The 24,092-nt window shown below is 34.9% G+C and overlaps 1 protein-coding gene across 2 annotated transcripts in view; it reads left to right on the forward strand.

The window, feature by feature from the left end:
* LOC111055699 (leucine-rich repeat-containing protein 24) overlaps positions 1-24,092 on the forward strand; it is a 293,212-nt gene that overhangs the window by 190,288 nt on the left and 78,832 nt on the right. Inside the window, exon 2 of one of the 2 annotated variants that reach the window (XM_039439081.1) lies at positions 7,963-8,011. The exons of the other annotated variant lie outside the window; for it this stretch is intronic. The gene's annotated coding sequence lies outside the window, so the exon portion shown is untranslated. The remainder of the gene's footprint in view (positions 1-7,962; positions 8,012-24,092) is intronic. 2 annotated transcript variants of the gene reach the window in all.

The following is a 24,092-nucleotide window of genomic DNA, read 5'->3' on the forward strand; positions in this document are numbered from 1 at the left end:
TGAGGCGGATTGATTGAAAAGAAAGATTGAAAGAATAGAGGGGAATGAAAAAATTGAAAAGGAACATAAACAATGTAATATGGAGTAGGTAAATTTTTGAAGTTTGGAAGATGTGATGAGAAAGAAAGTAAAATGTTTGTGGAGCTATTCAATAGATCCATAGAATATGGATGTAGAAGTGGCGGTGACGAGTTGAAAATGGGAGAGAAAAATAGGAAAGAGGAACTAGGTGAAGATGGAGAGAGATCAAGAGGAAAGTAGATGAGAGTGGAAAAGTAAAGGGATGAAAAGTTTCATATATTATCTCAATTTTTTCCTCAGTTATCTCTTCTTTTTTTATTTCATGATCTTATTCCATGAGTCTCCTTAATCACTAGCCTGTTATACTATTTTTATTATCAATATGTTAATTTTTCTCCACTTCTATCAAATCCTTCCCTCCCTCTATTGGATGATCAGTGAAAAACAATAAATTTTTAATATTTTCTTATGTATTTTTCTACTTTCCCGTCTCTCTTATGTCTCTCAGCCAAAAGATGAAATTAATAACGACAATGAAGCATCGAACAAATTGAAGGAATAAAAGTGAAAGACAAGGAAATGTCTTTAATGGGGCGAGAAAAATAGGATCAATAGAGAAAATTACCAGTGTATCCTCTTATCCTCAGAACTACTTTTGGGATAAGCAACTTGTCCTCTCAAAATCAGAGAGGATAAGTTGGTGTTTCTAGCGGACTATCATTTTCAGTTGCTGAAGCGGAAAGAAAGTATGTTAGTGGAGAAACCTCCAATGAGGGGATAATTCGAGTGATTTTAGGTAGTAGTTGTTGGTTTGTAGTTAGAAGTAGGTGGAAGAGTTCAGTTCTGGAAGTGATGAAGATTTTCAGGTTATTGAGGTAGGTGGGGGAACGGGTAAAATTCGAAGAAAGCACACACTGTTTACGACCTCTGCTTTTCCTTCATCTCCTTCTATTTCTTCAATAACTTTTTGTTTTTTCCTTCTTCTTCTTCTTCTTCTTCTTCTTCTTCTTCTTTATTCTTCTTCTTCTTTCTCTTCTTTTTCTTTCTCTTACGACCTCTGCTTCTTCATACCCTCTTTCTTTACAACATGTTCCGCTCAACTTTATAGCTCACAATCTCTTCATAGCTCCGACTGGTGCTCTCTATAGAATGCCGTTATAATTCCCCCCGCCACTGCCTCCCCAATAAGATCACCGCCCTGAAAGTATTAAAGTGGCTGCTGCTGGTGGAAATCTGCCGGAAAATTATATCTGAATGAGCCGCTTTGAGTGTCGGTAAACCTGGTCGGTCGGTCGGCCTCATATTTGGGGCGGGCGGTTTGATTGACTTTTCGCAGCCAACAAGGGTGGCAGATGAATTCTGAAAAAAGGAAAAATGATGTAGGGGAAGGTGGAAGTGAATGGAGGATGAGCGGAAGGAACAAAAATTGATGAGGCGAGGAAGAAGATGAGGATCAATAGAAGGAGAACGGAGGAGTAAAAGGGAAAGAAGAAGAAGAAAAAGAAGAAGACCTAGGAAGAGATATGATGTTGATTTATTTCATCATTTCATCATTTACTATGAAAATGCACAACAAGCTCATGCACTAAACTGTATCTTTTAATGTGTCTGTAAATGTGTCTTTTTGTGTATCATGTTTAATGTATATTTTAATGTAAACTGTATCTTTTAGTATTAGAAAGTGCGATTTATTTCTCCATTTCATCATGTACTATGAAAATGCACAACAAGCTCATGCACTGAACTGTACCTTCCCATTTCACTACAATCCTAATGTTGATTATGTCATATACTGCTATAATGAGTATACTGAAAATAAGCGTAGAAGTTACAAAGTAGAAGAAATAAATGGATGTTTATTTCCCAAAATCTAAAACTACTATATCAATTACATACAATAATTGTTAGTAACAATAAAAATTTCTCATGATGTTTGCTCTACATGTTCAGTGTTTGCACTGTGTGCAAATTGACTGAAGAAGAATTGGACATCGTTAGAGAAGATTTGATAAGATTTTATTTATCAGCTATGCTTTTACAATATTGAAGAGATGTAGAGTAAGTGTAGGATGATTAAAGGAAAATAGGTAATGAATTGCATTCTCAACAATTGAAATAAAATTCGGAATCTTTTACTTTCACCTGATTGAGTAAAAATCTTGAAGGAAAGAGAGGGATGAAATATTGACAAAGTGCAAGAAAGAGGTAATGGATATTATTAATTTGGATTTGAGGGTAAGTGAAAATGGTAGGCTACTACTGAAGTAACTTTAATACTGAAGAGAAAGTAAAAGGTACAGCAGGAATAAATAGTAGCAGATGAAGTAGAAATAGTAGCAGATGAAGTAGAAATAGTAGCAGATGAAGTAGAAATAGTAGCAGCAGAAGTAGAAGAGTAAGAAGAATTGAAAGTTTGAAAGTTGAACGTCCAAACCAAGAAGACAAGATATGGTGCAAAGTGAGGCTGCATTTGGCGCGGTATAGCAGCTGGAATGTTGTGAAGAGGTTCGTACCCCGATTATTTTCTTACCTGAGGGGGCTCTCAGCCCCCTTTTCACCTCTGGGGGGAACCCAAGGAAGAGTTTCTGAAGTCTTGGCATGTCTGTTTCCTCCTCAACACCTCGATTACTCCTCCTCCTCCTCATGCTCCTCATCATCCTCCTTTTTTACCTCCTGTTTCGTGTTCTCTTCATGCAGTATTCTCCCCTCTTCGTCCCCCTTATCCTCCCCATACTTTACTCATGGTGCAACTCGTCTTCATCATCCTCTTCCTCTCTTTTGTCGTCCTCATCCTCCTCCTCCACTTCTTACTCCTCTTCCTTCCCATCATCCTCCACCCCCTCACCATCCTCCTCATCCTTCTAACACACCTCTTCCCCCTCTCCTCGTTCACCACCTCCTTCTCATTCTCCCCCACCACCTCCACCACCAACAACTCCTCCTTCACCACCTCCTCCTCCTCCACCTCCTTCTCTTCTTCCTCCTCCTCCTCCTCTTATCATCCTCAACAATGCCCGAAGCCAGTAAGCATTCCATGAAAACCTATCCTGCTTTTGATCTTCCTCCTCCCCTCCCACTAAAACCGCAACCCCCCCCCCTATCAGAAAACCGTGAGGCATTTTCATTGTGAACTTGTAGGTAGATCTGGAGTGCGGCCCACTGTAAACTGGCAGCATTGTTTGTATCATAATCATTGATGTAATTTATGAGGGATGCTGACAGTTGAAAGTGAATCTCACTTTTGTACGCTGCTGCATTGTAGTCTGAAGGGTTGGTTCTGTTTTTGAGATTATAATTTGTGGATGTTGATGATTATTAAGGTAAGTTGTAGGCTCAATATGCTTCAGGGTTATTCAGTAATGTGAAAATGTTCACCATATAGATCATAACCGGTCTGATTATTGCTTTTTTAGGATATTTAATTAATTTAATTGACCGTTAAATCTATAGTTTTTGATAGTCCATTAGGTTCAATAAGTGTCAAAAAACCGGGCCTTAAAGCGTTAAAGCTCGTTCAAATTTTGCCAGCTATGTTGACTGAAAAATTTCTGTGAGCCCAAACACATTATTTGTATCGCATATCAACAAATATAATTTTCCCGAGAATTTCAGATCCAATGAATACAAATAGAACAACGAAAGCTATCAAGCCTAAATTTTTTATAGAGAAAAGTGAGTATTTCTAAAGAATCTAGTTTGGTTTAATATTTTCACGTACTAAATCTACTGTTTAATATTTAATGTCAATATTGAATCTTCCATTTTCATAACTTCAAATCATTTCCATTCACTTACATTAATTTAAATTTATTCAAATAATCATGAATTTCATGACTAATAATAATGATATTCATTATGAGATAGAACTATCTATTGGTGCTGTGCTAGAAGTTTCCAGATTACAGTGAATTGACAGTCAATATACGAGATAGTTATACTGTAGAGTGAAGATATTTAATGAGATCATTTCTTTCCGGTTATACTCAATATCCAGATCTTCAATTAGTTATATGATAACTCTTCATTTTATGAAATGCCAATGACAATTCATTTTTGCAAAATGTTGATAGTACAATACACGTGAAGTGATAGATAGAGTTGTCGCAGCTCTTCAATCTCGATCGCCGAAGTGTCACCCTATTTAGAGTGAAAACTTTCTTAATACTTGATTTCCTGAATTCGCGATGAGTTTGGACGGGTAATTCATGCCCTAACAACTTTTCCTGTTACATTGGACCGGGCAAAAGTTTTCGATGACATCAACTCTGTGTCGGATGGGATGATAAGTTAGCAGGCATATTGGCCATGCACGGAAAGTGGCCAGACTCAAATTGGGACCTCGATTGCAATGGACAAGATATTGGAAAAGTTGGACTTCAATGGTCAACTCGCCAAATCGATTTTTCACTCTCAAGCGATTCCGTTTCATCATTTCTCCGGCCGGATTTTCCGATTTCGCCGGACTCGTGGCTATTCAATGTAGGTTTTCTTTGTGAGCTTTGCACATTTCCTCAACCTTTCAGATAAGCCTTCTCTTTTCCTCATAAGGTCTTTGTGTACAATCTGATTTTTTGGTATTGATAAGCCTCTTTGTCTCGTTATAAGTTATTTCTCGTTACTTGTTTTCAGTTTGCATTTTCTGAATCAATATCATTGGAGAAGGTTATAATAAATTATCACAGAGAAAAAATCATACAGTTCGCTTTTGGTCTCATTGTAAGTTATTTCAGCGTTGTACGTTTTCAGTTTGCATTTTCTTATCAATTACTATTTAATTTCAATTATTCTATCAATATCAAGGTAATAATTGAAGGTAATAATTATCATAAGAAATCATACAGTTCGCTGTATGCTTTATGCTGTATTCCAAATTATGTATGCTGTATTCTATGAAGATATCATGCAGGGTACTTTACCCTCATTGATTACCATCAAGTTATTTATGATTGAGTTAGGTCATGTCAGAGGCCCTGAAATTGATCAGTTGCGACCTGAAAACTCTGACACCAGACCTGAGCCAGCCAGGTCACTCGATATTATTATTATTTTATTGAGAAAACGATGTTGTCAAATCATAATTACTATCATATTTACAATCATTAAACAACATGTTGACTAATTATTACTCCATTACTTATTCAATACTCGTATCTCAAAACAAATGGCCCTGATCTGAACTTATTGACTTCAAATTTAGAGTTGAGAGTTTATGAAGTCATAAATTAAATTGATAAAACTTTTCTAAATTGGAGTAACCAACAATTATTGTGTTGATTAAGTATGATACAAATTTGCTATCATTATGTCTATAATTTCATGAATTATGCTATCAAATTTTCAGTTGCAGTAATGACCATACAAAAATTAAATCCGGTTTAATAGAGTTTTGAAATAGGTCTGTGAATGTGAGGATGAAAATGGTTTGTGTATCTCATACTATTCCGAAACAGGAAATTTTTAAAACATTGTTCCTAACACATAATTTTCATCAGCCGATAGTGATAAACCAACTTATGAAACTTACTTTGATTACCACAGTAATCTATGAAAACTGTTGGCATAGACGATGGATAAGTATCAGATAGATGAAATAGATATCGACATAGACTGATGGATAGGCATTAGATAGATGAAATACATATATGACATTGTCGTTGATATAAATCAACGTGTACGCAAATCATGCTTGAATCCAAATTAATTCCAGTAGTTCATTTTACCTGAACTATTAGATTGATCTAACATAAATAGTGATTGCAAACATGGATATAACTCAAACTCAATTATCACACAACACATTTCCGATTGATTGGACTGAGTAGGCCTCTACGCGGGACTTATTACGTTTAATCCGGGTTTGACTTGATTGCAGCTTGATGACTAAATAGAGAACATCATAAAGTGTAATGACTCGGAAACCACAGAGGAGAGTGGTGTCATTACCACAAACAAAACTGACATTAATGAACCGACGAGTGACAATCTAATGAGACTGTAATGTAGTGTTCAATCAGTTGTAGCTGAACATGAAAGGCATTATTGGCAGTTGAGAAGCAAACAAGTTGCTGATTTTGAGCCTATAACACAGTCTGGTTTCATGTGTAGGTAATTTTGATCATGTAGGGTTGGCATTATGGTTAGATTTTATGAAACAATTCTGTTCGTACAACACTTCTCTGCTCTGCATTGAATAAGCAACGTTTTTAGTCCAGGCAACGAATGCTCAAATAAAGGTAAAGAGGGAAAAGTTTGGAACACAATTTTCAACTCCACAGCTCTTTTAAGGATAGTTAGAGGATTAACATATCAAAAGTCCTCACCCCTACCCCCTGTGCTAAAGGGGTGGGGGTGGTTTGAGAGTACCATTTTTTCATTTTTGGAATGTTTGGAACACAATTTTCGACTTTGCAGCTTTGTTGAGACTAGTTTGGAGGTGAGCATATAGAAAATCCCAACCCTTACATCATGTGCTGAAGGGATGAGGGGGTTTGAAAGTTGCGTTTTCCACTTATTACTTACATGCTTATATCTTGGAAACAATGGGTCATATTGACATAATCAACAACATAAAATTGAAGCTTAATAAATTTCCTACAAGTTTTGTCCGATAGAGGTTTTCGATAAATCCTATTTTTTTCGAGATATATATGTTCTAAAGTGATGCATTTTCGAAAAACCAGTTTTTCTTCCATTTTTTCGCTCTTTCAAGTCTTATAACTTTTCAACAATTGATGAAACAAGAATGTGCTAATTACGAGATTGTAGAGCATTAAATTATCTTTCATTTCATGTATAATTCGACTATTTCACGCATTCCCATACGACTGCTTCACCAGTTTCAGTTTTGAGTGTCTTTGTTTGGTAGGAAGTTTAGAAACAACCCCTGTGTTTAGTTCGGCAGACGTTCCAATAGGTACTCAATATGAATGTTCGTACCGAAGCGCACTGCCAATTTATGATGACAGAATAGTGTAATATTCGGAAAAATTCACTTGTTGCAAATCTTAAGATTTGACACTCAAAACTAAAACTGCTGCAACAATCTGTTGTTGTATGGGAATGCGTGATTTTTTTTTTGCCAAAATCGGAAAACTGTAATAGGATGGGCGGCGTTCTCTTATAAGAATATTCAACTCGATAAGAATGGGGCATACGTTAAAAATGCATATGATACCAATTGTATTATCAACTGGCAGCTAACTAAAGCTTCGCACCGGAAAAATGTTGTGTTGTAAGATGCAATCTCCTGATGTCCAGAAAACATAGACAATGAGAATAATCGTCTATAATTTTGTAAAAATTACGTGGTTTATCACAGTTGAAAATTTCCAGAAAAAAATGAGTTTGGTCTCAAACCCACAACCGCTCTTTAATGAGACAAGAGTGCTGCCATTACGCCATCATTACGGGATAGCTTGGAGAAGCTCTGTTTGGGCTTTTATCGTTATGTGAACTTCGAATCTCAAATTGAATAAGTTTGTTTGTATTATTAAATCTCGAAATTTATTCATTAATTAGAATGAAAATATACCTACAACCATCCTCAGTAAATTGAGAATCTTAATGCAAAATTTCAAGCTAATCAGTGGAGTAGTTCAGTCGTGATGATGCGTCATTCGTGAATTTCCTATCCCGTACATGTATAAGCCGATTCTTTCCTTTATTATATTATAGACTAGTAGGTAACCCGTGCTCCGCAAGGGTATAATTGAAATTGACAAACTGAAAACTTTACGTAATGAAATCTTGAAGAATTGAAACTGTAATTATAACCGTCCTCGTTTAATTATTAAACTATATGCAAAATTTCAAGTTAATCAGTCCATTAGTTAAGACGTGATGATGCGTCATTTTTAATTTCCTATCCAGTACATGTATAAGCCGATTCTCTCCTTTATTATTATAGATAACAGAAGATAATGGTTTTTTGAATTGTTTCAGGTGAGGCCTAATGCTGGATGGTCCTGTTGCTGTTTCTTATAGAACCTTGGTGAGTTCTAAACTAAGCCTACAGTGAGGTCCACTTTATAATGGCAGTGGATAAAGATTGGAGAATAGCGATGCCGATTCTCTCCATTAATCAATTCTATTTCTACACCGTCAAAAACATAATTGGCATCGTTGTGGACCTAGAAAAGGGTAGTACCACCGGCTTTGTCGAATGACAGAAAAGGGTAGCAAAACCAAAGTTGAAAAAATACTGTCATTATAACGTGGACCTCACTATATGTTTTTTATCCCATGTTATTTATTTTTCCCACAAATTATTTTCATATTTATTCATTTTAAAATTATTCAATAATCTCAATTTCTTGTGATACTTTTCTTCAATTTCCTCTCACCCCTAAAGCGTTATTGCAATTTACGAATGCTTCGCTTTCCAATCGTGGCTTTTATTGACTAGTAGTTGTTTTGCCTAGCCCTAGCCAAACCCATCAAATCTTTCCGATTCTTTATTGGAGTAATATCTAAATAATATTGTTTCCCTCCTATCACTATTGCAGTGAAGCTCTCTCTATTTTTTTCTCCGATATATGCTAGGCTCTATAATTCTATGCTATTACTTCCTCTTCACTTGGCAAGTTCTCATGTTTATTCTCTTTTTTCACGACTTTCAACTTCCTTCTGTCATATTTTCGTTGGTATTTCCATCGTAAACAATCAAAAGTAAAGGTCTTCACGATTGCCAAGTTTCACCCTTTCGGTTCATCCTCTCTTTATCGTATTTTTCTTTGTCTTTGTCTTATAACTCACCTCTTTTTCCTCATTCTTGATCCTTATCATCTCACAATTCCCCCTACAATTTCTCTCATGTTGTCACCCAGTTATTCTGCTTCTCCTAATCCTTCTCCATGATTTTTTCCTCTTTATCTTTCCCCAATCTTTATCAAGCGTTTTCCTTTTCCTCCACTTCTCGTTTCCTCCTCCATTCTTTTTTCTAATTGCTTTCCTCTTTTCCTCGTTCACTCCATCTCCATCTGCAAAATCATCATCTTCTCTTCTCTTTCATCCTAATTGTCTTCCACTCGGACCTCCTCGATTTCATCATATTTCTCCATTCTCCCCTCTTTCACCTCGTTCATTCTCAATTCATTCCTATTACTTTAACTGCTATTTGTTCCAGTTGCTCTTGTTCATCATCATCATCATATTTTCCTTTTCACCTTATTTTCTGGCTTCTCATCTTTTCTCTCCCACTTCCTCCTATTTTCCCTCTGTTCTTCTTTTTCTTCCTGTATTCTTCTATTATTTTTCCCTTAATTTTTTATACTTCTTTCTTATTCTCCTTCTATCTCCTCTTCTCTCATCTTCCTCATTTAATTTTATGCCAAACATCTTCTTTCTACAGATGGAAATCACTGAGATATTTTATCTATTCATACGCTAATGAATTAATTATTATCAAACGAAAAATTAAATTATAGCGTTTAAATTTTTTCAGTAATAATTATCTTCTTTCTCTATGTGTTCCACTTTTGTTATTCTCTTGGACGGCTTCTCCCTCTTCTGCTTCTGTTTCTGTCAAAAACACGTCTAAAATAGGAACGTGCGCACTTTATCGCTGGAGAAAGTGAACGGAAGTAAGTTTTACCGGAAGCAACTTCTATCGGAAGTACAACGACTTTTGTGTTGTTGACGAGTGCCGTACATTTTCCATTGCTTTTCCTCTCACTTTTCACCTTATCTACGAGTTTTGTTGCTTGTTTTCCCTCTCATCCCATCGTTCTCCTCCGACTCCCCCTCGTTCTTCTCATCCTCCTCATTCACTTCTACCTCATCCACCTCTTTCTCTCCATATTCCTCCTCCTCATACACTACCTACTCTTCCCACTTTTCATCCTTCTGCTATTTTTATCGTCTTTCTCTTATAGAACGTTATCGTCACATAATATTTACAAATTTTAAACGTCTCTTTCATTTTACTTAGTGCAATATCATTATAATATTCTTCTACTCATTAAATTCACCAATACTTATGTAGTCGATCTATGTACTCTGTGTCTCTCTCTCTCTCTCTCTCTCTCTCTCTCTCTCTCTCTGTTGGGTTTTTGGCAGAGAGGACCTGCAATCTTAACTCCGCCCTTAATAAAGGCAATCAAACAATCAATCAATCTCTCACTCTCTCTCTTTCTGGCTTCTATTTTCTTTCCTCATCCTCCTCTTCTGTCTCGTACAAATCTTACTCCCTCCGTCTGCCCATGGAAATTCATAGGATCTGTTTACCTACTTCTACTTCTATTATATTTTCTCTTCTACTTTTTATCTTCTTTTCTATAGTATTCTTTTATACTATTATTTTATTCTCCTCCTTTTCTTCATCATCCTCGTTCTCTTCTATCGCCACCTACTCTTCGTCGTCCTCCTAATTCTCATTCTCCTCCTCATTTTCCTATCCCTCAAACTATTTTCTATACAACTCCATCTGTCAATCTCCTCTCATCTTTCTATTTTCCACATCATGCCCTTATTCACGTTGTATTTCCCTTCTCTATTTTATCTTCTTTCTATTTCTTCTGGTTTCTGTTCCAGAGAGGACCTAAAGCCCTAACACCGTCCTTATGAAGTCAACTATTCTATTTTATCTAATTCTCCTACTCTCTCTCTCTCTCTCTCTCTCTCACTGCCCTCTCAATCAACCCAGTTTTGTTGTTGGTTGGATTCTGGGAACTCAGGCTGAATGCAGAAGTGAACAATCACTTTGGCCGTTTTCTTCGTTAGCTCTCTTGTAACAGCTCTCTCTTAATCAGGGATTCGGCAGCAACCTAAGCTGCAAAATATCTTTGAGAGCTGTTGTGAAACTCACTTTGAGCTGTCAGCATTGAATTAGTGGGTGAGCATCGATGTTGTTTATCAAGAATACTGCTTCCAATGAATCTTACTTTGTAGTCGGCTTTTCATTATGACTTTCACGTTTCTTGGCTCGTTGAGAATCATCTAAACGGCCTTCTGCTTCGTTACAAACTTGTTGATGATACTAATTCTGCTAATGAAAATATGCTTGATATCAACCCAAATGCTCTTATGGCGTTTTCCTGGGTTCAGATAGGGTTATAATTCATTTTTACCAGGAGAGAAGGCTGATTTTCATGTGAATAAATTGAATTGATCAACTATCTGTGTTGTTCTGGATATTAAATCAAATAAGTGGTATTATCAAGTAGTTCCATTCAAAATGAATTGATGGGATTGAAAGTTTTGAGGGTCAAAAAATGAAATTGAACTAAAAATCTCGGTCGGAAACGTCTTTGACATACCTTATCAATATTCTGTTACTCAACAATGATTATAGAATACTAGAACGGCTAATGATATTGAAAAGCTAATCATTCATCTGATTTGTATGTTGTGGATCTTATGTATATTATCTTTTACAAACATATTATCGTTTGTATCTTTTGTATACTGCTTTTGTATCTGTATTATATGTATCTTTTCTATCTTTTGTAACTTCTTTACTTCTGTATCTTGTCTCATCGAAATATATCTTTTATTTTTGTATTTTCATCTATATATTTATCTGTCATCTGCAAAAGCATGAATTGATCAACTGTTTAATGTCGCTAAAGCCTGCCAATAGACAATAGAAACAGGAAGAAAATTAGATGCGATAAAAGGCAACAGAGAATAATAACGGGAGAGAGAGAGAGAGATAAAAAACGGGAAAGCAACAAAGAGAGAGTGAGAGAGATGAAAACAGATTGCAACTACCGAATTTTGATAGCGGTACTATTCATGCGTAATTTGACAGGCGCAAATTTCACCGCCAGACCTGTAGTGAAGGCTGTGATTTTTCTTTTTTCGAGCTCTTTATTTATGTGTACATTGCACCGAGTGAGCGAGCCAACCAGCTTTCACTCGACACAAAAAAGAAACTGCGGTTGGAAACACTTTTGAAAAACCGAATCAAATCAATAAATCGATGGAAAGCTGAATGAAAGAAAGAGAGAGAAAAACCGACGAGAATGAATGAGGCGCCATTCAAGTGCTTATGAGAGCATGAAGCTGATGATGAAAGTGAGAAAGAGTGAGAGAGAGTGAGTGATGGATATCGATCATGTGGTTGAAAGTAACAGAATTTTCAGTTGAATACTGAGCTCTGTGGTCCCATACATGGGAACATGAGTTTTTACTCTCCATTCAATGGAAAACACATACATATATAGCCGGATTATCTATAGGTTTTCTGATAATCACCGTTGGTTTATCAGTAATCAGTTGGTAAAGTACTGATGAACTTCTACAGAGCGTAATGGACTACTCAATTCTCATTAAAAATCCAGTAATGTATTCCGATAAAACTTTCGTTTCGGTAAAGGGTTCCTGAATTATTATTAATTACAGGAAGGATTTAGAATTACAGTGCTGTAGTGGATTTTGAAATTCTTTCTAGGATATCTGAGTTTCATTAGATATTGATAGATTATATACTATGAATATACTATAGAATATATTAATTGAGTTCTATAATATTCGACCCCTATTAGATATTTATAGATTAATTTAGAAAACTGAATAAAGTAATAAAGACTATTGAATATACTAATTAATAGAGTTCTATAATATTTGAGTCCTATTAGATATTGATTGATACATTTAAAAAACTGAATAGAGTAATAAAGACTATTGAATATACTACTTAATAGAGTTCTATAAGTTAATATTTGATCCCTATTAGATACTGATTGATACATTAAAAAACTGAATAAAGTAATAAAGACTATTGAATATACTAATTAATAGAGTTCTATAATATTTGACCCCTATTAGATATTGTGATGAATTTTTTAAATAGACCTCATGAGAAGAGAGAAAAATTGTGATTACCCTTTTAAAATGAAAGAATTTGCTAAAGGAATAGTTAGCGACCGAGTGATAAAGCTTCCTTATCAGTAACTGTATATCAGATAAGAGTACCGTTCTGTACTGCATATTTTCTAGAGAATTGTTTAATAAAATTATAATTATTCTGCAAATAAAGCACGAACCATTTACGAATTACTCATTGAATTTTGAGGTTACACTTTGTTTACTATTGATCAGATGTTTTAAAGCAGCTCAAACACAGCTGACTGATTCAACATATTGTAAAATGTCATGCCAGATTCCATGCAAGCTGTAATATTATTTCTAAAATTAAAAACTATCAATAAAGGACCAAGAATTTCGAATAAAAAATAAAATGTGTGTATTATTGTTGAAATTATTTATTATTTAAGAAATTTTATTATAATGTCAAGTATTATTGTAACTAACTAGGTCATAGCATGAACATTATATTATTGATAGGAGCAGCAGAAATTAATTATAACAGTCTCAAACATAATAAAAATTGTATAAGAATATTAAATTATTAATTATTGTTTCAACTGAACCACATGGTGATTGAATCTCTTTGGCAAGTCTAAGCCAATCATAGTGCATAGAAATAGCACCAAAAAGGTGATCGTTTGAAAACAACATATGTTAATCTGTTATCAGACAACAAACCTGCCTTATCATGTATGCTAGCACATGTACATTGTATAAGAGGAACTATGTCTAGGAGATTAAGAAGTTTTAAGAATTATACAAATTGAGTTATTATTGTAATTAAAGGAATTATATTCTATTGCTTGCCACTGACGTCATGTCTACGTCACAATCGTTCTACCAATGGCAAATTTTCATGCAAATCTATTACACCGAGATTCTCAGAAAAAAGAAAGTTCTAGCCAAGAAGCTTAGAAAAAAGACTTCACTTCCCTTTTGAAATCCTTACCGTTAAGACCTCGTTAAAGTTACCAAGACCTATTCGTAAAATTTTCGTTCGATTTTATATGTTTTATTTGTGAGCCAATATTTTAGGCTATTCTATTTGTTATTCGTAAATCTATTTTCATCAATCGATAAATCAAAAGTTTAAAGTTAAATTATCCCTTAGTTAATTTGGTGAAGGAGATATTAAATTAAAATTCCACTCGTGCTGAGACCGAAGCCTGGACCCGCTGCCGATCAAACGATTTTGATCTAAAGAAGAAAACCACGACCGCCAAGGAGTTTCACGTGAGTTGTAAAATTTAAAGGGGCCCCAATCTACGCTTCGAAAATATTACAGTGCAGAAAATATAAATTTTTTCTTCGTTAAACTATTGGCCACGCCGACCAGCGCTTATTAGTCATTAAGAGCCTAAAATTTATTCAATATAGAATTTATAAGAACTTGTAGTTGATTGACTATCCTCCGCTGCCAGAACCATGACCCCGAGCATTTTTTAAAATATTTTATAATTTATTTTCACCATTTTTTCACAAACTGTTAAATTTTATCAATTGTAAAATTCTATCGAATCATGCATGGTGTCATGCAAGCACAAGAACATTTTTAACTCTTTTGTTAATGCTAAATTATTATCAATCTGTAAATCAAATTCTGAATCTGCACTGTGTGATCATAATTATATTTTATTATAATATATTTCAATTTTGTTAATTCGTCTTCTGAGTTCGATTATTTCTTAAGCCTGTCAATTATTGTGTCTGATACGTTCTATATTATCAAGAACCGATCGAATACGATCATTGAAATAATTGAATTAAGCTGGATATTGGAACAGGTCTAAGTGGATGTATTGTGTGGGGTCAGATCGAGGTATTTATTCTCTGTCCTTACCTGCTCATATATCAGCTTTTATCTGTTACCAACCTCGACTTAGGAGCGAATACATCAACTGTATAGCAGATGCAGCCGGAGATCATATAATTTCCTACAATAGAGCTTAAAGCCCGACAACACTCTGTTCTCGAAATATATTCCGAACGATATCTGGTCCTTGTACCCTATCTTAATCTTCGGAACTTATTAGAGACGCAGTCCCGTAAATTATCTACATCGGGATTTTTGCTCGACCTGTATGATTTTGTATGCTCTTTCATCACAGGTAATAATTTTAAGGTATCCGTATTCAGTGTTTAGCGATCGCTACACTACTTATAAAAATTTCATCACCATACAATCTGTCATAAGAAGAATCAAGGGTGAGCGAGCGTTTAGGCCTCCTGCGATTCCGACAATTGTATTGAATCTTGTAGTGAACCAATCAGTATGGTGTATACTTAGCGTCCACGCACGCAGTTACAAAATGTATAACCTCTACACTGGTGACTCAGTGCAAGATTCACTCTACGTATGTGAGGCGAGTAAAAAAACCGCTTTACACAATTTGCCGACCCAACGTGAAGCATTTAAATACAGCACTACATGATTTGGCCAGTAACGTGGGACTATTTACATTCCACATCTGATTCTTTCTACGTGTATCGACCTATCCTTGGAGGTGAGAGCGACTCCCCCAGGAAAAGCTTTACATGATTTGGCTTGCAACGTGAGGCGTGAAAAAAACCGCTTTACAATATTGATTGATACATTTAAAAAACTGAATAAAGTAATAAAGACTATTGAATATACTAATTAATAGAGTTCTATAATATTTGACCCCTATTAGATATTGATTGATACATTTAAAAAACTGAATAAAGTAATAAAGACTATTGAATATACTAATAATAGAGTTCTATAATATTTGACCCCTATTAGATATTGATTGATACATTTAAAAAACTGAATAAAGTAATAAAGACTATTGAATATACTAATTAATAGAGTTCTATAATATTTGACCCCTATTAGATATTGATGGATAAATTAAAAAACTGAATAAAGTAATAAAGTCTATTGAATATACTAATTAATAGAGTTCTATAATATTTGAGTCCTATCAGATATTGATAGATTAATTGAGGAAACTGAAGGAACTAAGATACTATTGAATAGTTGAAGCTGAATAAACTTAACATGTATCATCACTTTCATCATTATAGCTGAACAAAGTTGATCCTGTACTACAAACATGCTTCAATAACTGATGCTATTACACTCTTCTTATATTGGTGAACAAATACAAATGGATATTGTCAATGATTTAATGCAATTTTTATGTTTTTCTAATCATTGTTCTCAACGAGTGTTAGTTACCGATAGGCCTACACCCTCTTGGTTCCATTTCTTTGCTTCTGTCTTCCTGTCTGATTTATCTTCACTTGATTTATAATAATTTATTGAAAATATCTAATCGATGCTATCAGATTCTTTTTGTGAAATGATTGTCTCTCTTCTTCTGATCTGTTGTTCCGTTCTTAATATGTTTCCTCCTTGCATCTACTCCAGTATTTTTATTTTTTCTCTTGTTCTTCCTTTCACTTCCATCTTCCCCAGAGTACCCCAAGAAGTCACCCGACCAACGACAGGTATCAAATACCAACGTAAGGTGTCCTATCTAATACCATAGAGAAAAGATAGCATAAGTTTATAAGGAGCCACCTCGCCTGAATATATCATTTAAGCCGTCAACGGACACAACTGTCAGACTGCAGCAGGGACCGACTATATTCCTTGACCATAGCCATCCCTATACTCTTCCATAATTCCCAACTTACTGATCAAATCAATTTTCCACAGCAACATTGATGTGTTCTGAGCTACTAGGCTATGAATATTCACAAATCAACAAATTGATTTTCAAGTTGAATTTAATTATTCTTAATCAATGTTCAAGCTCTGTAAACATAAAATAGTTTACCGTTATAAATATCAATCGTTGGTAACTGTGACTGACATAGAACGTAACATTTCCATTAATTACAATGAAAAATGACCAATCCTCCGAAAAGGGAACAAAAGCCTGGAACTTATCGTGCTTTCCATTAGCTTATATGAATGTAACAAACTTTTGATAGGGAAAAATTTGGAATTGCAAAGTTTTTCCTTTGTTACGTGCCGAGTCTAGGTCCTAGAATGAGTGACAGTGTCACAAACTTATTTCTTGTGTATTTAAGTGTTTTCTCACTCTTCTATCCTTCTCTGTTCCCCTCTCTATAGTGAGATTCACTTCATACTGTCAGCATGTGTTGAATGGGCAGCATTGAGGTTATCTATGACGAATGCTGATAGTTTTAAGTGAAGCCCTCTACAGCTCTTTCGCTTACTGTCATCTGTTCGCGGTTTTTTCAGTGTAAGTCAAGTCTTTCTCATTGTCTGTTTCAGTTTTTGTAGCACTTTCGTTCTCGTTCAGGAATAGAATGAAACTAGAGAGGTGATTGAAAAAGGAAAGTGGATCAAAGATAATTATTATCAAGAATCAAGGTATCACAAAATAATATAGAATAAAATATTTTTTTCTTCGTATATTGATCCTGAATCGAAAAATTGTAATACTTACAGAATTATAATATACCAGTTAACTGAAAATCCACTGAAAACCAGAAATACTCTAAAATAGGAAAGATGAATCATAACAATGGAAAGATTAAGGGAACCTGGGCATTAAAGATGATATAGATGTTGAAAAAGGAAGATTGATGGAATATTATATGAGAACTAGAGGGACATTAAAATTCTCATATTTGAAATAAATAATAATGATATAAAAAAGAGAGACCATGAAATTCTCATATTTTAAATAAGCAATTATCCAAATAAGAGAAGAGAAAGGATAGTAAGAGAGAATAGGATAGAGGTAAGACTGAATAAAATGAAGAATATAAATCAAGTATAAAATATGTAAAGATGTTAGAAAATTGAGTTATTACAAAATGCAGAAAGGAAACAAATATGAGTCAACTACTAGAAAATTCACATTGAAATCCTAAAATTGACTAGAAAATGGACGGAGAGGATGATAAAAATTGGAAGATGAGGGAAGAGCATATGGATACAATGTAAGAAAATGGAAAATAATGATGAAATGGAGAAAGCCAATCCATCTTACAAGTGCAAAATCAAAGATAAGCATAAGTTTGGATAAGAACAATGTGTAAGGGAAAGAAAACTAAGAAAATTAAGCCAGGAACGGCAGATAGAAGACATGAGTGCCTACCATGTCTTCATCTCTGAATTCTCAGCATACCTCGGTGTGGGCAAAGTTGATTCAGGTCGGGACATTTTTGATTTCAGCCATATAAGGAACACACGTCACGTTTCGGGGTTATGATCACGTGCAACGATTTAAACGGCGTGACACGACACTTGCGACACGTGTCATGCATTGGGCATACGACGACATATTGCCTCACAGACGTCAAATAAAAGAGAGCTGGCTGCAGTGAAATTCACTTAAAGCTGTCAGCATACATTACATGGGAATTAAATGATGTTAGATTTAGGAGATACTGACAGTGGGAATACTGACTTCAAACTGGCAGCATTAACTGAATGGGTAGCATTGATGTTAGTTATGGGGGATACTGCCAGTTGGAAGTGAATCTCACCATAGCAAGGAAATGAGCGTTTGAAGAACTTGTGAAGAACGCTGAGAGGAAACTAGAGGTGAATACGAATGATTGGCACATGTCAAACTTGTGTAAGGTGAGGATGAAACGTGTTTGTGGGTGGGAAATGTTTTATTAGGTTGTCAACAAACATGTTTTGAAGATGTGAGGTGAATGGGTGCACAGTTTATGTGACTAGGCGAATTGTGTCCTCTTACAACTTGTTTCCAAGTTGTGCTTTGAATAGTGCACGATGAATTAGGATTGATTGAGAAATTAGTAGAGTTGATATTTACCATAGAGAAAAGAGAGCATAAGAAGATATCCCATGGTGTAGGTCGTTCATGTTCCAAAGTTCTTGCCGATTTTTCGTTATCTCAAGCTGATTACTGTCGATTATTTGACCAGGTGAGAGAGTAAAGGTGCGTACAGATATACGCGCCGCGAACATGAGCAATTCACTTTCAATCAGCTGATGCCAAGCTTTTTATATCTGTATCTTACCGTTTTTGTAAAAATACAGATATAGTCAGCTGATTAAAAGTGAAGTGTTCATGTTCGCGACGCGTATATCTGTACGCACCTTACAATTACGCACCTTAAGAATGGCGCAGAATGAGAGACTATCAGCGTCACATAGCTTCACAAAAAAGGACTACTAGGACTATCAGCTTGAGTTAACAATGGAATTCGGAACAGTGAATTTTGGATTTTACTCACATTAAAATGAAGTTTTAATTTGCGCTGGTACGGGGACGTTATGAGACGCGGTGAGGATCACATGACCAGACTCGTTATGGAAATTGAACAGCCTAGGAGACGCCCTGGTAGACCGCTGACAACCTGGATGAGTACCATTTCCAAGGATATGAGGACGATGGATTTAGAGCCTGAACTGACTCAGCAGCGCTGGGAATGGCGGAAAAGGATTAGGAGGGCCGACCCCTAGAGAAATGGGACAGGCTCCAGAGAAGAAGAAGAAAACTCACATTAAAATGAAGTTCGATTGACTACACAATCAGAGTTCATCAATCATGGAACAGTTCCACAAATAAAGATCTATTCAACATATTAGATTAGTCTGTTAGTTATTTTAGCTAAAGAATAGCAACAATTCTTGAAGTTGAAAGGTGTTACTTCCAAGGTGTTAGATTGTTAGTGTTGGTAGATTTTTTGCTTGTGTTTTGTTATGTTGTATGTTCAACTCTTTGTACTGTTGAGATGGCGTGGTAGATATTCATATTGAATGGAAACGACTCAAATCGTTTTCATTCAATTATATTCTTATGTTTTGAAAATCCAATTTTATGGATGATGTTAGTTGTGTGATATAAGAAAAGAATTGTGCAATAGCTATCATAGATATTCATGATTATCTGGGATTTTTTTCCACAAAATATGAACCGCAAGTCATAATAAACTACTAAAAGGAGGAACTTGTTATATTGAACAATTTTCGATGCTATAATGCACTACCAATGAATTACAAATATAATGTTGATGGAATAAGTGGAATAGGGTAAGTGGAACGTTTTGATTAGGGTATTGAAAAAATTGGGAGAAAACAGACTGTCATGCAGCAACGTGCTTGAATGCTGCTAAATAGTATTAGGCCACCTCTGCCTTTTCGGGGCTCAAGAATGCGAATAACGAATAATAAATTCAGAAACACCATTCACGGGATCACGTTCTTCGGAGGTGGTGGGTGGAAAGGTCACATTGCAGAGGGTGGATTTCAGGAAGTCACAAACTTCAAGGGTGGGGTGTGAGTGAAGAAGTGTTGAAGGAGGAGGAGGAGGATGGAGATGATGATGATGCTGATAAATAAGTGATAGAAAAGGTTTTGAGGAGGTGGAGTGGAAGGAGAATAATAGCAAGAGTAATAATAAAAAGAAGATGTAATTGAATGGGGGAGAACAAGAATTACAAGGAAGAAGAGGAGGATGAAGAAATGGAGACGGAAAACAATGAGATGAGGAGATGAAAGAAGAAAAGGAGGATGATGAAGATGATGATGATGATGATAAATAAGAATTATGGAAGGTTGTGAGGAGGTGGAGAAAAAGGAGAATAATAATAATGAGGAGAAGAAGAAGATCTAATTGAATAGGAGGAGAAGAAGAATGACAAGGAAGAAGAGAAGGATGAGCAAATGGAGAAGGAAAACTATGAGATGAGGAGATGAAACAAGAAGAATGAGAAGAAACTAAAATAAGATTTTAGATAAAATATGAAATATGCCGTTTTCTAAAAAGGTAGTAGTTGTTTACTTCAAATAATAATCATGGATTTTGACCCTTTATTATGGGATTAGTACAGGAAATTTGTCTTGTCTGAAAGAAAATGAAAATGTACTTTTATTTTATTTTTTTTTTTTTGTAATAAAACTTACAAGTAGCTTTATTGAAATAAATGAAAGAAGGGAAATATTTTATCAAATAGGGTGAGGAGGAAACTGAGACGGAAGAAGAAGAGGTAATGATAGAATAGGAGGGATGAAAAATTGATGGCAGGAGATGAGTGATGGAATCAAGGATAATTAATATGGAGAGGGGGAAGAGAAGTCGAATAAGCTGATGTGATAAATATATCAGTTTGAGGCGATTATTGGTAAATAGTGAACAAAGATAGAGAAGATAATAAATATAAAATGATTGAGATAGACAATACTGTCAAGAAGAAAAAGGAATAGGAGAAGATTTAGGTTAAGAAGGGAACAATAATGAAGAAGCTGAGTTGGAAGTGAGATGCGAAAGTAGACAAAATATAGAAGAGAGAAAAAGGATAAAGAGTTTTAAGATTATAATATTATAGAAAGAAAATAAAGAAGGAGAAGGAAAAGCAAAAGACTTAGAGGAATTGCATTACAAATAAAGTACATTTCTTTTCATTTCGATTCGCTCACTTTGAAGAAGGGTAAGGGTGCTCGTACAGCTCTCGATAAGCCAATAACGGAAGATAGAACAAAAGGCGATTCTGCTATTTAGGGTGGGTGGTGTGACAAGAAAAGTCATAAAAAAAGAGAAACCCCGTTGAAGGGTAGAAAACAATTAGTGATTCAGATTCTTGGGGTGGCACAAACGTAGTGTGTAAGGAAGAAAGACAAAAAGAAGGAAAAGAAAAATAAGGGGAAGAATTCTTTCACTTGGCTAGTAAATGAAAGGTCAAGCCTTGCAAGATATCTCCCTGGAATGACCCCACACACTAGTGTCAAAAGTGCCAAATGTTTGGAAGCCGCTCTTCGTGTTTTTCTCTTTTCTTTGTTCTATTTTTTCTGATTCCACCCTCAAAGTCTCACAGATCAAAGCTTGTTGTCGATGAATTTAAAGGACAGAAACTGCCAAGGTTACTCTAATATAAGTTTTGCCATCATCACATCTCCAATTTTGCCATCTCCCTCCTTTTCTATGCTATTCTCCATTCACTGTTAAACTACATAACATCTTCTTATATTGTCTTCTATATGTGAATTTCTCACAGATTTGACACATTTGTTAGACATCAACAACAACTTCTATGTTGATATGAAATTTTCAAAATTTGTTGGAAATGCAATCACGTTTTATAAGATATTATTGTCTTATATTGTCTTCTATATGTGAATTTCTCACAGATTTGACACATTTGTTAGACATCAACAACAACTTCTATGTTGATATGAAATTTTCAAAATTTGTTGGAAATGCAATCACGTTTTATAAGATATACAAAGTGGGTGAGGAGTCCGAAAACGGCTTAATATCTCATACACGAAGGTAATTTGATGGTGGGTGTGATTGAGGATCCTACTCTAATTGAAAATACTACTTTACGAGCCCAAAAATCTTGTCCGCCATCTTGGATCCGCCATATTGAATGCAACTTTATTTTTTTAAATAGGAAGGTGGTCATGCGATACATGATTTGTGACGGATCCAAGATGGCGGACCAGATTTTTGAAGTCATAGTAGTATTTTCAATTTGAGTAGGATCCCCAATCACACCCACCGTCAAATAACCTTTGTGTATGAGATATTAAGCCGTTCTCGGACTTTTCACCCACTCTGTATATTACATAAGTCAAAGGTACTACTTCATTATTCATCTATTATTATTCTATGGCCTTATTCCCCAAAATGTTGTACTAAGGAGTGATAATTCAATCCTGTTACTCAATTTTCAATGTAATTTTCTAAAACGGAAATTCAGTTATAATAAAAATATATAGTTATATACAATAGAAACATAATATTTCATCACTCATTTCTTATTCACTAGAGATTATTGGAGATTAAGCTAAAAATATCCACCCATCGAAGTTATAGACGCTTAGACCAATACCTACTATTACTTAGGTAATAGTAATAGTAGATATTGCTTAGACTCCTTTCAACAAAATATTCTTGTTACATGGTAAAAAATATTCTGTTCATAAGACGACTGGAAGCTGCACATAATCTTACACAACTTAAGGATAATCAACTCGCACTGTCGTGTGTATACTGAAAGAGTAAGTCTACCAATATTATAAGTGTTACAAAACAAAATGTTTCTTTATTAGAAATAAATTAACACTCACAATTATTGGGTAACAGGACTCAAAGATCACCCTGTACTATAACTTTCAGGTATGTGCTTGGAGAATGTGTTGGAAAACATGTTAAGTTCTGCGAAAATCAATACAAAAATATATTAGATTGTTACTAGTCGTCTATTGTGGGTGGTGCTGTTTATGTAGTTCAATTGTACGGACGCTAACGGGAACTAGAACCTGAACTGGACAAGCTCTATTGAACTGGAACTCGCTGCCTCTGCAGCGGTCTAATAAAACTTATCTGAGGTCCTACGACCTATTACTCTGCTTAAAACAAGTTGTGACATGGGCTCCCAAATGACCAAATATCCGTGTTACCAGATAGTGCGAATTTGTATAGTGAGGTCCACGTTATAATGGCAGTGTACGATTGACAATACTGTTGCTATCATACAACAAAACAGATAGCGCTACCTCTCTCTCGCTTTGCAATGTTGTCAGTTTGCCAGAATATTTTATTTTTACTTTTGACAGTGACTGTACAAAAGTAGACAAACAATTCTCAGCCGCCATTTTTTTCTTCATTCTATCAAAATACTTGAGTACACAAGTCGTATAATTGATTTAAAATGTATTTTTGAAACAATAAAATAATTTTTAGACATTACCGTATGAGAAACACAAATTAAAATACCTGAAATGACATTTTAAAAGTTGATAACTAACCATCCTAGACTCCATCCATGCTTCAGTAGGCTACACGTATAGGTTAGACCTACTCGTACTGGTATAAATGATATTGAAAGGTTTTTCAGAATTATTTACATTAAAATTACTTTTTTTGGATAGGATTTTTATTTTTCTATTATCTTTAAAAGAAATTGGAGTAGAATACCCACCAAATAACTTAATTTCTGTTGTTTTGAAATTCAGATTGTTATATCACAGCTTTTTAAGTTATTTCAGATTTGTATAAAAATGAAAATCTGATCTCAGTTATGAAAGCAAATTTTTGAATCAAATTATGAAAAAAGATATTTTCTTGATTAATTTGTCATTAAATTAATTATTTTATCAAGGAAATGATCATTATCATTAGATCAAATTTAATGGGATGAATTGAGTAACAGCTGTGTACACTTAGTGGTAAAGTGGAGAGACTTGGCAACGTTTTTCTCCTATCTGTCTTCATTTCCATTATAACGTGGACCTCACTATAGTCTTATGCAAGTTGTAAGCCCATATTCTTCATTGA

Source organism: Nilaparvata lugens, chromosome 12 (genome assembly GCF_014356525.2).
Source record: "Nilaparvata lugens isolate BPH chromosome 12, ASM1435652v1, whole genome shotgun sequence".
NCBI classification, from domain to species: domain Eukaryota; kingdom Metazoa; phylum Arthropoda; class Insecta; order Hemiptera; family Delphacidae; genus Nilaparvata; species Nilaparvata lugens.